This window comes from Hirundo rustica, chromosome 22, assembly GCF_015227805.2.
Source record: "Hirundo rustica isolate bHirRus1 chromosome 22, bHirRus1.pri.v3, whole genome shotgun sequence".
NCBI lineage: Eukaryota > Metazoa > Chordata > Aves > Passeriformes > Hirundinidae > Hirundo > Hirundo rustica.
Genome location: NC_053471.1, coordinates 6,959,636 through 6,969,083, shown reverse-complemented (window position 1 = coordinate 6,969,083; position 9,448 = coordinate 6,959,636).

Genomic DNA, 9,448 nt, shown 5'->3' with positions numbered 1-9,448 from the left:
TAATTTACCTGTTCCTGCTTCTTTTCCTATGGTTGTTAAATTTTTACAGTAACAATTATAGAATCTAACTGTGAGAACATGACCGTTTTCATGGCCAGAAATTCTGCTGCCAGGATGCTGTTGTGGTCTCAAAATGGGGGAAAAGCTGGAGAGAAATCATGAATAGTCTGCAAAAGGAAGAATAGACTTGTGAGCACAGGGAAGAAATTATCTTGAGCAAATAAATGCTATGTAATGAGGGCAACTGTACATCTATTTATGAAAATGTTCCTTTCGTTTCAGTTGCAGCTTTGTAAAATTCTATGTGAAAGTAAATATTTTACCCCTTTTTGTTGGGGCTAGATAAGAAATTTCTTTATTAAAATAAAGCAGGAATGAGCCCAAAGGATTCTCTCGTGGTTTTGACGTGGTTGCCTAGGAAGCACTTTAAAGTGAATTTGGTGCAGAGGGGGCAGCCCTTACAGTGTTGATGAGGGGTCTGTGTGACTGGCTGGACGAAGGGGCTGCTCTCTGCTCGCTCCAACATTCATCCTCCCTCCCTACCCCTGGCACTCCTTCCTCAGCAGCTGAAGCCTTTTGAGAAGAAAAGTGAACTGTTTATGTGGTTTAATCTTTTTAGTGAAAATGTAACTGTTGGGGAGGGGGTAATGCAGTTTTTAATAGCTACTTTTGTTTCATATTTATTTATTCACTGCTCAGCTGTCAAATGAAGAACACTTGGCTTCACCTTTGAAAAGGACACAGGACATCAGCATGGTGACTTGTTTATTGTTTGTACAAATTTCTCTAGCTTTGCTGTTGTGCTTTTGCCTTCTCAAGTAAACCATTACTAATAAAACCAGGAAATCAAATGTTTTAGAGGCCAGAGTTGAGCACAGATCTAATTTGAAATATGTTTGTAACTAGAAAAGGCTTTGTAGTCCAATTAACCCTATAGTGCTTAAGGCATTCATAAAGGGAGTGTAAAAGCTTTAGAGGCATCTTCCAAGAAAAGCACAAGCTCTTTGGGTGGTCTTTTGGGGAGAAATGTTCCTTCAGAGATAGAAAATGTGCTATTGTACTTTTGCTGCCAAGCTGCTCACCTACCTCTCATAACACACTGTGTTTTGCAGAGCTTGAGGAGAAGATTCAGAGCTGAATCCCACCCTTCTTCTCTCCCCAGGTGGGCAGCAGGTTGGAAGCTCATTGTGTCTGAGCATGGCTGTTGTAAATGAAAATGGGGCTCCACCATTCACATAAGCCTTGAGTTTGATTCTTCCAGGTCCTAAAATAAACCCTGGAGTAACAGAACATGTGAGCTGGAGGCACAGCAACACTTTGGAAGGAGATACTGCCTGAAAGAAGCTTGGATCACTAGTTAAATTTAAAAAGTTCCTGAAATTTTTTTTGTCCCAATTCCTGCCTAAGGTAAGCAGTTACTGGAAGTAACTCCATGGCCTGTGTGGGAATTTCTAATGCTTGACCATTAAATCTGTTTCAGTTCTACAAAGTCTATTTTCTAATTCACCAGTAGGCCACATAGTTCTGTTCACAGCTGAGGATTCAATGGCCCATGAAGCAGAAAGATCCATCACCTGTAGCAGAGATTGTCTCAATGAGACAGTGGGGTCATATGTGGGATAAATTCCTATGGCTATTGAGAATTCCTTATAAGAATAGAAAGAGCAGTGCCATGTCTGAAGTTACCAGTGATCTGCACTGCAAAAGGGAAAAATAAAGGCTAGAAGTTAAAAGCAGTCAGGAAATAGGTGACTGGAGAGGTGACTGAAATAGGTGACTGGATTACTGTGGAGCTTCTTCCAGACCTGCCTTAGACTCGCTGTATTTGCAGACACTTTGCACTGCAGTTTCCCTTAAACCTCCTTGTTACAGATGTTTTTCAGAGTTTTACGAATATCAAAGTGCTGTATAACAGGGAGGACCATTGTTGTTACTTACCAAGGTAGGAGCTTGGATCTGTTCCCTGCCAGACTGAGGTAGGTTCCCATCCAAAGTCAGAAATCATCTACTGCCTTCTGAGCTCTCCTTTCATTTGCTCTGCAGCTGATTTGCCCTAAGCAGGATTCCTGCTGTATGTTGTAAACAGCCTGGCTGGTTTCCTTTGTAGCCTGAGGAATTTCAATTTGGGGATTGTTTATTTTGGAAAACAGAAAAAAAATTTTTTTGAAGCTTTATAACCTGGCCTGCTCACAAGCTGCCTCGTGTATCAGCATGAAATGCTTCTATGCACAGAGATTTTTACTGCCTTGACATTCTCCAGGTTGACTCTCCTTGGTACTAAATGGTGCTCTGTGACCAGAGGCATGTGAAACTCAGAAAATAAACTTTAAGCCCTTGTTTTATGATTGTAATAGTGGCTCCAACCCAGATGAGGGCTGATGCCTCTGTACTTTAGTTTTTCAGCAGCCACAGTTCCTGCTGCTCTCTTCTGATGCAGTTGCAAGTGCAGCAATCCCAGAGGGGCAGGAGAGGATCCTGTCCCATGGACTAAAGTGCAGGGAGTTCCTCATCAAGGAGGGCCACAGGAGCTCGTGATGGTGCTGGCTGTGAGCTGTAATCTGTGTTCAGCTTTGCTTGTGACCTCCTAATCGGAGGGCACAGTGTAAATTGCCTTGGACGTGATTGGAATGGACAGTGGGAGCTGAGCGTTTGCCTTCAGCCTTTTGTCCTGTCCCAAGTGCCCGGAGCAGGCTGACTCCGTGTGTCCCTGCTGCTGCCATGCCTGCAGTGAGGGCCTGGTGCAGCCTGGGCACGGGGACAGGCCCTGCCTCCTGCCTCCTGCCCGGAGAGCAGCTCACTGCACGCTCCCTGCTCCCTGCTGGATTTTTTAATGGCTTGATTCTGCCAAATCTCGGGGGGGTGTGGGGAGGGAAGTAGGGGCAGCTCAGGAAGGGATGAGTTTCTCTAGGTAGAAGCACAGGAGGAGAATTCTTCCTCGCTGTTGTGTTCTCATAAGCTTCTTTGAGCCTGCAGAAAGATGATAATTAAACTAGACAGAATCTTAAGCTTTTGCCTTGCCTTGCCTTGCCAGCAGCACCAGACTTCAGAGTCTCTCTAAAAGGAGCTGTGCCTCGTGCTGGTTCTGGACATGCTTAGCTGCTCTCACATATGGGTGTACAGCAGTGCCTTTGTTTTAGTCTGACCTTGACCTTGGGGTCACAGGCTTCTGAAATTATATGGGACATGAGGACTGTTGAGGACTGATCATTTTTACATGATTTTTTCTTCTCTAAATGTAGCAAAGTCTAGATGTCAGAGGATTGGAGCAGTGCAAGGAATTAAATCTTTTCACTTTCAGTGCCATTGTCAAAAGGAGAAGGGGAGACTTGGATAACTGGGAAGTGTATAGATAAACTACATCCCAGTAACAATGAGGAAGGGCTGGCTGAGGGTTTTGCAGAAACCAAAACCAGCAGAGCTCAGAGTGTACCTGCTCTAGTAAGTAGTAGACTAGCCTGGTACCACTGTGTATGCAAAGGTTGCCAGCTCATATCCTTCTGCAGAGAAGGTCCTTGGGGGTTAAAATCGAGGATTTGTCAGGAGCAGCCTTAAGTACTGGTAGGTGAGATGGATCACAGAGAACCAGATCTTTGGCATGGTCAGATCCTAGACCTGGTCATGCTTAAAGCTGAAAGTCAACACCTTGAATTCTGCCCAGAAAGAAGGAACATTAAATTCAGCTGTGTCAGGCTGCTGCAGAGCAAAGACTCAAAAATACTTTTGAAACACAAGTACTATTAAATATCACTGAGGGACCATAACATTCTATCTGCAGCATTGGGTTGTGGCTGAGTTGAGCCTCAGTCACAATTAAATTTGTTCTGTAATTCTAAAATGACGCTGACATCTTTGCAGGAGAGGCCACACAGATTTTGTGATGTGTTTGAGTGTGTTCTGTCACCTAGGTAGAAAGAAGAGGTCGTGTGTGTTGTTTTTTCAGTCTTCTGTCTTGACAAGAGTGCAGAGAGTTGGTTTCTGTCTGGACCTGAGTAAGTCTTTGTGAAGGTTGTTAGCACCATTCTTGCCCAGAGCTACTAAAAAGAGAGGGGGAGCAGTAAGGGAAGAAAGAGATTAAAGGAGAAAGCCTAGTAGGTTATAAATGCATTTTCCTCTGTGCTGGAGGTTAAATAATATTTTATGTGTGTGACAGATACTGTGATTAAGGAGCTGTTAGGCAGAATGAGAGCTGGGCAGCAAAGGGAGCAGAGATGCTTGAGGGAAAAGGGTACTAAGATGTTCTAGTGCTGAATTCTCTTGTGCATATCTACTGTGTGATACGTGGCTTTGTGTGCGCCTTTTAGTGGAGGAAAAGACAGGATATTCTACAGACATTTAGGGTGTTTTCCCTTCCTTGCTTTAGCATCTTTTCTGTCTGAGATGTGTCACTGGTTAGTAGTGACATTGCTTTAGAAAATGGTCAGAGGCTCTAATCTCTGCTGCTACTTCAAGGCCTAGGATTAGGACTGTAGAACGGCATATGATAATCTTGTACATAAATCATGGCTTTAACAAATGGGAAAGGTTTATCCTGTTTACTCTGTTGCAGACAGACTCCCCCCTCTGTGTCTTGCTCAGTTTGAGGACTGCTCGGTCACTGCAGAGCCTCTGGAGTTTCAGCTGTCATTAGATACCCCTCATTCAAATCAATGAAATCTGGGCACTCAGGCTGGGTTTTAGATCAGGTCAATAAATACTTGACCTATCCTGGGTTGTATTTTAATGTTCCACAGATGCCTGTCATTCCCAGAGGCTCTTCCTCACGCCGCACGAAGCTGCCTGTGTAAGCTGGGCTGCAGACAGGATGATATGCCTGTCTCATCTCATAAGCTTTTTACTTCCACTCAATGGACAATGTCTCATTGAAGCAGCAGTGAACAGGGAGCAGTGTGTGCTGTTAGCATGCACTACAAAGCTCTGTCCTTCAGTCATTTAACACAACATGGGATTTAAAGCCCTCCCTGCTTCCTTTTGCAGAAGACAGTGTGTCATTCTACTTATTCAGCTGATCCACTTCTGGCAGGCAGACAGCAGTGGATAGAGCAGGAGAAAAAGTAAAAAGTCTCAGTTCGGAGGCTCTTTGTCAGAAGAAATAAGAGAAAGCCTGGAATGTTAAAAGGTCCATGTGAAGTGGAAGTTCATGGCTGTTGAATGTTTGTGTGAGTAGCGGGATGGTCCTTGAGATCCTGTGGGGTCCAGCAGAAGTAGATCCCATGAAAAAGGTGGGCATATAACCTTTCCAAAAGGTTACTCACTGGAGATGTTTTGTATTCCCTCCCTGAGCAGAGGAAACCATGTAGTTAACAATCTAGTAGGTACATTAAAGCAGCACACGTTGGAATGGGATAATTATTCTAAATCCCTCTGATTCATTTGCATACATTGGGTTGCTTGGGGAGGTTTTTTCTGCCTGGTATGTGAGCCTTACCTCAGTAGATGCTCGTTTCCTGCTTTGCTAACAGCTGACTCTTTTTAGGGTTAATGTGTTCATAGCATCTATTCAAAAGCCACAGAATGGAATTGTGCTGTTTTCGTGCTGGTGGTGGGTCAGTGGCTGAGGCGATGAATAGCAACAACCCCCTGTACGTTCCCAGAACGGTGTTCCACTGCTTCACCACAGCCTTCCCTCCTCGGGACGGGCACTGCCAGCCTTTAACCACGCTCCTGTTGGGAAGAGCGAGGGAGAGCAGCAGCCGGCTTTGCCGAGGGCAGCCGGGCAGGGAGGCCGTGTGCCCTGGAGCTGCTCACGGGGAGGCGATGGGGCCGTGCCGCTGGTGGGGAGCTGAGCTGCGGGTGCCTCGGCAGCGCGGATGGGGCTGGCTCTCCCTGCTCCTGTCTGTCCGTGCGGACACACACACGGGCGTGCCCTGCTCCTGTGTCACCTGCCCTGTGCTCCCCGGTGCCTGGGCGGCGCGGATGGAGCCGCTTGGTCCCTCATCCCTGCTCCTCTCTCCATGCGGACACACGCGGGGGTGTGTGTGTGCCTCTGTGCGGGTGTGTCTGTGTGTGTGTCTGTCTGTGTCTGTCTGTCTGTGTGTGTCTGTGCCCCGCGAGCGGGGCCGGCGCTGCGTGCGCAGCAGCGATTGCAGGCGTGCTGATCCAAACGGGATTCGCAAAGCTGCAATTAAAGTGGGGGCCAGGAGAGCGGTGGCTTACTGCAGGGAGGGTCACCGCTGGTATCTGTCAGAACAGAAATAAATATGGGAGATGACAAAGGATTTAGCTGCACTTGTGTCTGAGGGAACTGTAACTTAAATAGCCAGGCCACTGCCGGGAAGAGGCTGGGAGCTCTGGGATTTTAGACAAAAGGCACGGGGGAGGGGGGGGAAGAGGGGGGGAGGAAAAAAAAAACCAAAACTGGGCTTTCCTCTTGACCAGATAATTTCAAAAGGGACTTTAAAAAACTTTCTAAGAGGTAGGTTATGTAGGTAAAACCTTGCCTCAGGGAAATCTGGGAAAATTATCCACAGTGCAGATCCTGGAAACTGATTCACTGATACCAACCAGTGTAACAGGGTTCGTGCGATGAGGGTCTTGTTTTTGGGATTGTGGCTGCAGCCCCGGCTTTCCTTACTGCTAAATAGGGTGAAACGTGTACCAGAGAGCAGGAAGTGAGGAGTGCTGTGGGAAGGAGCAGGGACATTGATTCTTTGGGTGCCTCCCCACTCTACACACACAGCTGTACTGCAGCCACACCTGCTGGACGCCGACACGGGATTTGGAGGACACGCTGCTGAGGAACCTTCCACCAAGTTCTGTACTGTTGCAGAATGTTGTAACATTTTGCTCCTTCTTTTCCTCCTTTCCAAAAAAACGGTTAAAGAAGGAAACTGCTGGAATCTTTCTTTCCATTGTGGGGCTGTTTTAGCCATAGCATAAGAGACTGACTGGAGGTTCAAGATCTGCTTTTAGAGAAAACTACAGAGAAGCAGTAACTTGTTTTTAGAGAAACAATAATTTATCCTGAAGATAAAACCTGAAATCTTTGAGGTGTCTATATATACTTAATTTAGTGAAATCTACCTACCTTGATGTTTTACAGCACTAAGAGTGCTTGTTTTGTTTTGTTCCTTAATATTCCTTTGCAGCATCTGCCAAGTGTTGATTTGGGGATGACCTGTGCAGTTGTAAATCATCTTGGTTGACCCTTTGCCACTTTTGTTTTTGCTAAATGGCATTGAGTTTCACAGATGCCAGTGGGAGATCAGAGGATTTGGTACCAGGGAGCCTTTGAATGTGTGATGGCATTGAAGAGCTGTGTGTGGCAGTGCCAGTATGGTCTTACGGCCCTGCTGCTTCAGGCTGATTGTCATGCTGGATACACAACTAGAGGATGGTAATTTTGTTCACTTTGGAATCTCTGAGATAGGCTGCAGCCCAACAGGAGAGCATCTGCTTTTCTTTTTGCTGAAGAACACTGCTGGAACTTCTCTGTATAAGCTCATTTGAAAACCCGTTGCTTGATTTTATTAATATGTGATGATTTGGCTGCTTTTACCTACAGAAAATTACTTATTGGAATAAAATGCAAGAATATTGGCTATGAAAGGGGAAAATAAAGAGTGTAATTGTGTTAATTATCAGAATACCAGACATGTAATTAATATGCTACAGGAATAAAGAGCAAATGTACTAATAGCACATAATTGGACTTCAACTACACCCTTGGTAGAAGTCTCTGCAATGAAACTGTTATGTTGGTGCTCCTTTTCAATTTAGCAATAAGGAATAAATTAACATCCATTTTCTTGCCCGTACAAAGACAGAATCATATTGTGGGGCCGGGTAATGAATTCAGAGAATGCCTTTACATTCCCATATGGCTCTTGAGGAGGGGAATACTCATGCACATGGCTCTTCTCCCTTGCAGGGGGAAGGCAGAGAGGAAAACCTCATTGTGTGACCAGATGTTTGCAGAACACCAGGAGCCTAAAGAATACAAAACATCTGTAAGCTGAGAAATTGAAACACTGTCACCAGTATCTGGTGCAAATACACAGGTTGGTTTATCCACCCACCCTTTTCTACCTGGTGTGTTACTGGACTGTGTTGTCAGACAAGGAAATAGGGTAGGGGCAAGACGCTGTCCCAGAGGGACATCTGTGATAGAACTGGAAAAAACCCCATCGTTCTTCACTCAGCAAATACTTATGTTAATAAAGCCTACATATTATTGAGGTCCTTAACAAGTATTGCTTTTCAGGTAAAGACTTGAAAGCCAGCCTGTTCAAGGTATTTCAGGGTATTTACAGTATATCTTGATTCCAGGTATTTCAAGCTGTTGCAGCACTTGTTAATTTTCCCTCCCCTCTCTGTTCCCTTCTTTCCTAAATATGTAAATGGAAAGCCTAGAAATTCTGTCTTACTTAGTTGTAATGCACCTGTCACCACGGTACCCAGACACCTGCCTTTTGCTTCACAGAAGTATTGTGAGAGTGCATTAATTAACGCTTGTAAATGCTTGGAGATCCTGGGATGGAAGGTGCTAATGAGTTGTAAAATATTATAATGATGATGCAGAATATTCAGTCTCTCTTTGTAAGGAAGGACTTGCATCTCCCCTTCATTGCTTTCATGTTTCTGGATGCATATTTTGCTATAGAAGGTAAGTCTGAGCAGGAAGAAGGATTGAACAAGGTAGAAAGATTGCTAATGCTGCTGGTTTTCTTGTGAGGGAGCTGGTTGGTTTCATGTACTTCTTTGCTTATTGAATTTTCTTTTTGTCTCTCTGATGAACCCCTACTTCAATGGCTTGTTGAGAATTCTCTGAATGTTCAGAAATGTCAGGGGAGATGATTTTCTTCTTCAGATTGCCAAGGCCTTCATTTGCATCCCCTAAATCAATTCTCATACATGATCAAAGCAGTTCTGGAAATTTTCAACTGTGGGGAAAAGCAGTCCGGTAATTTTTTTCCTCCTCTAAAATATATAGCCAGGTTCCAAAGCATTAAATAATAATAATACTAAAGTCTTAATCTGCTGAATCTAAAACCACTGAGTTTTATGCCTGTGTTCAGAGTGTGTATATAGGGGAAAGCAGGACTAGAAATGATCTTACAGGTCACCTTATGTGTGTTTTGTCTTCAGCTGGCAGGGGCATTGTTCTGGCATTGTGTTGTGGAATTTTCTTTTGAATGACCCAAAAGATGCCACTACTGTCTGTTGCCTTGCAAGAGTATTCTCGGGTTTCGTAGACCTCATTGTGCAGAATGCATCCTTTATATTCATCCTGAATTATCTTTTTCTTAGTCTCATAATTGTTTGTTCTTCAGCTATGTCAGAATCAGAAAATACCAAAATGCAAATTCCCCAAATACTTTGTGATTGTCCTATTGCCTTTTCCAGTGGGGATGGGAGCAGCTAGAGTGGTGCTGTTACAGCTTCTCAGAAGCTGCTCTCTTGTTGCTCTCATCTAATGCTTGGGTGTGCATGCAGCTCTCTCATGAACTTA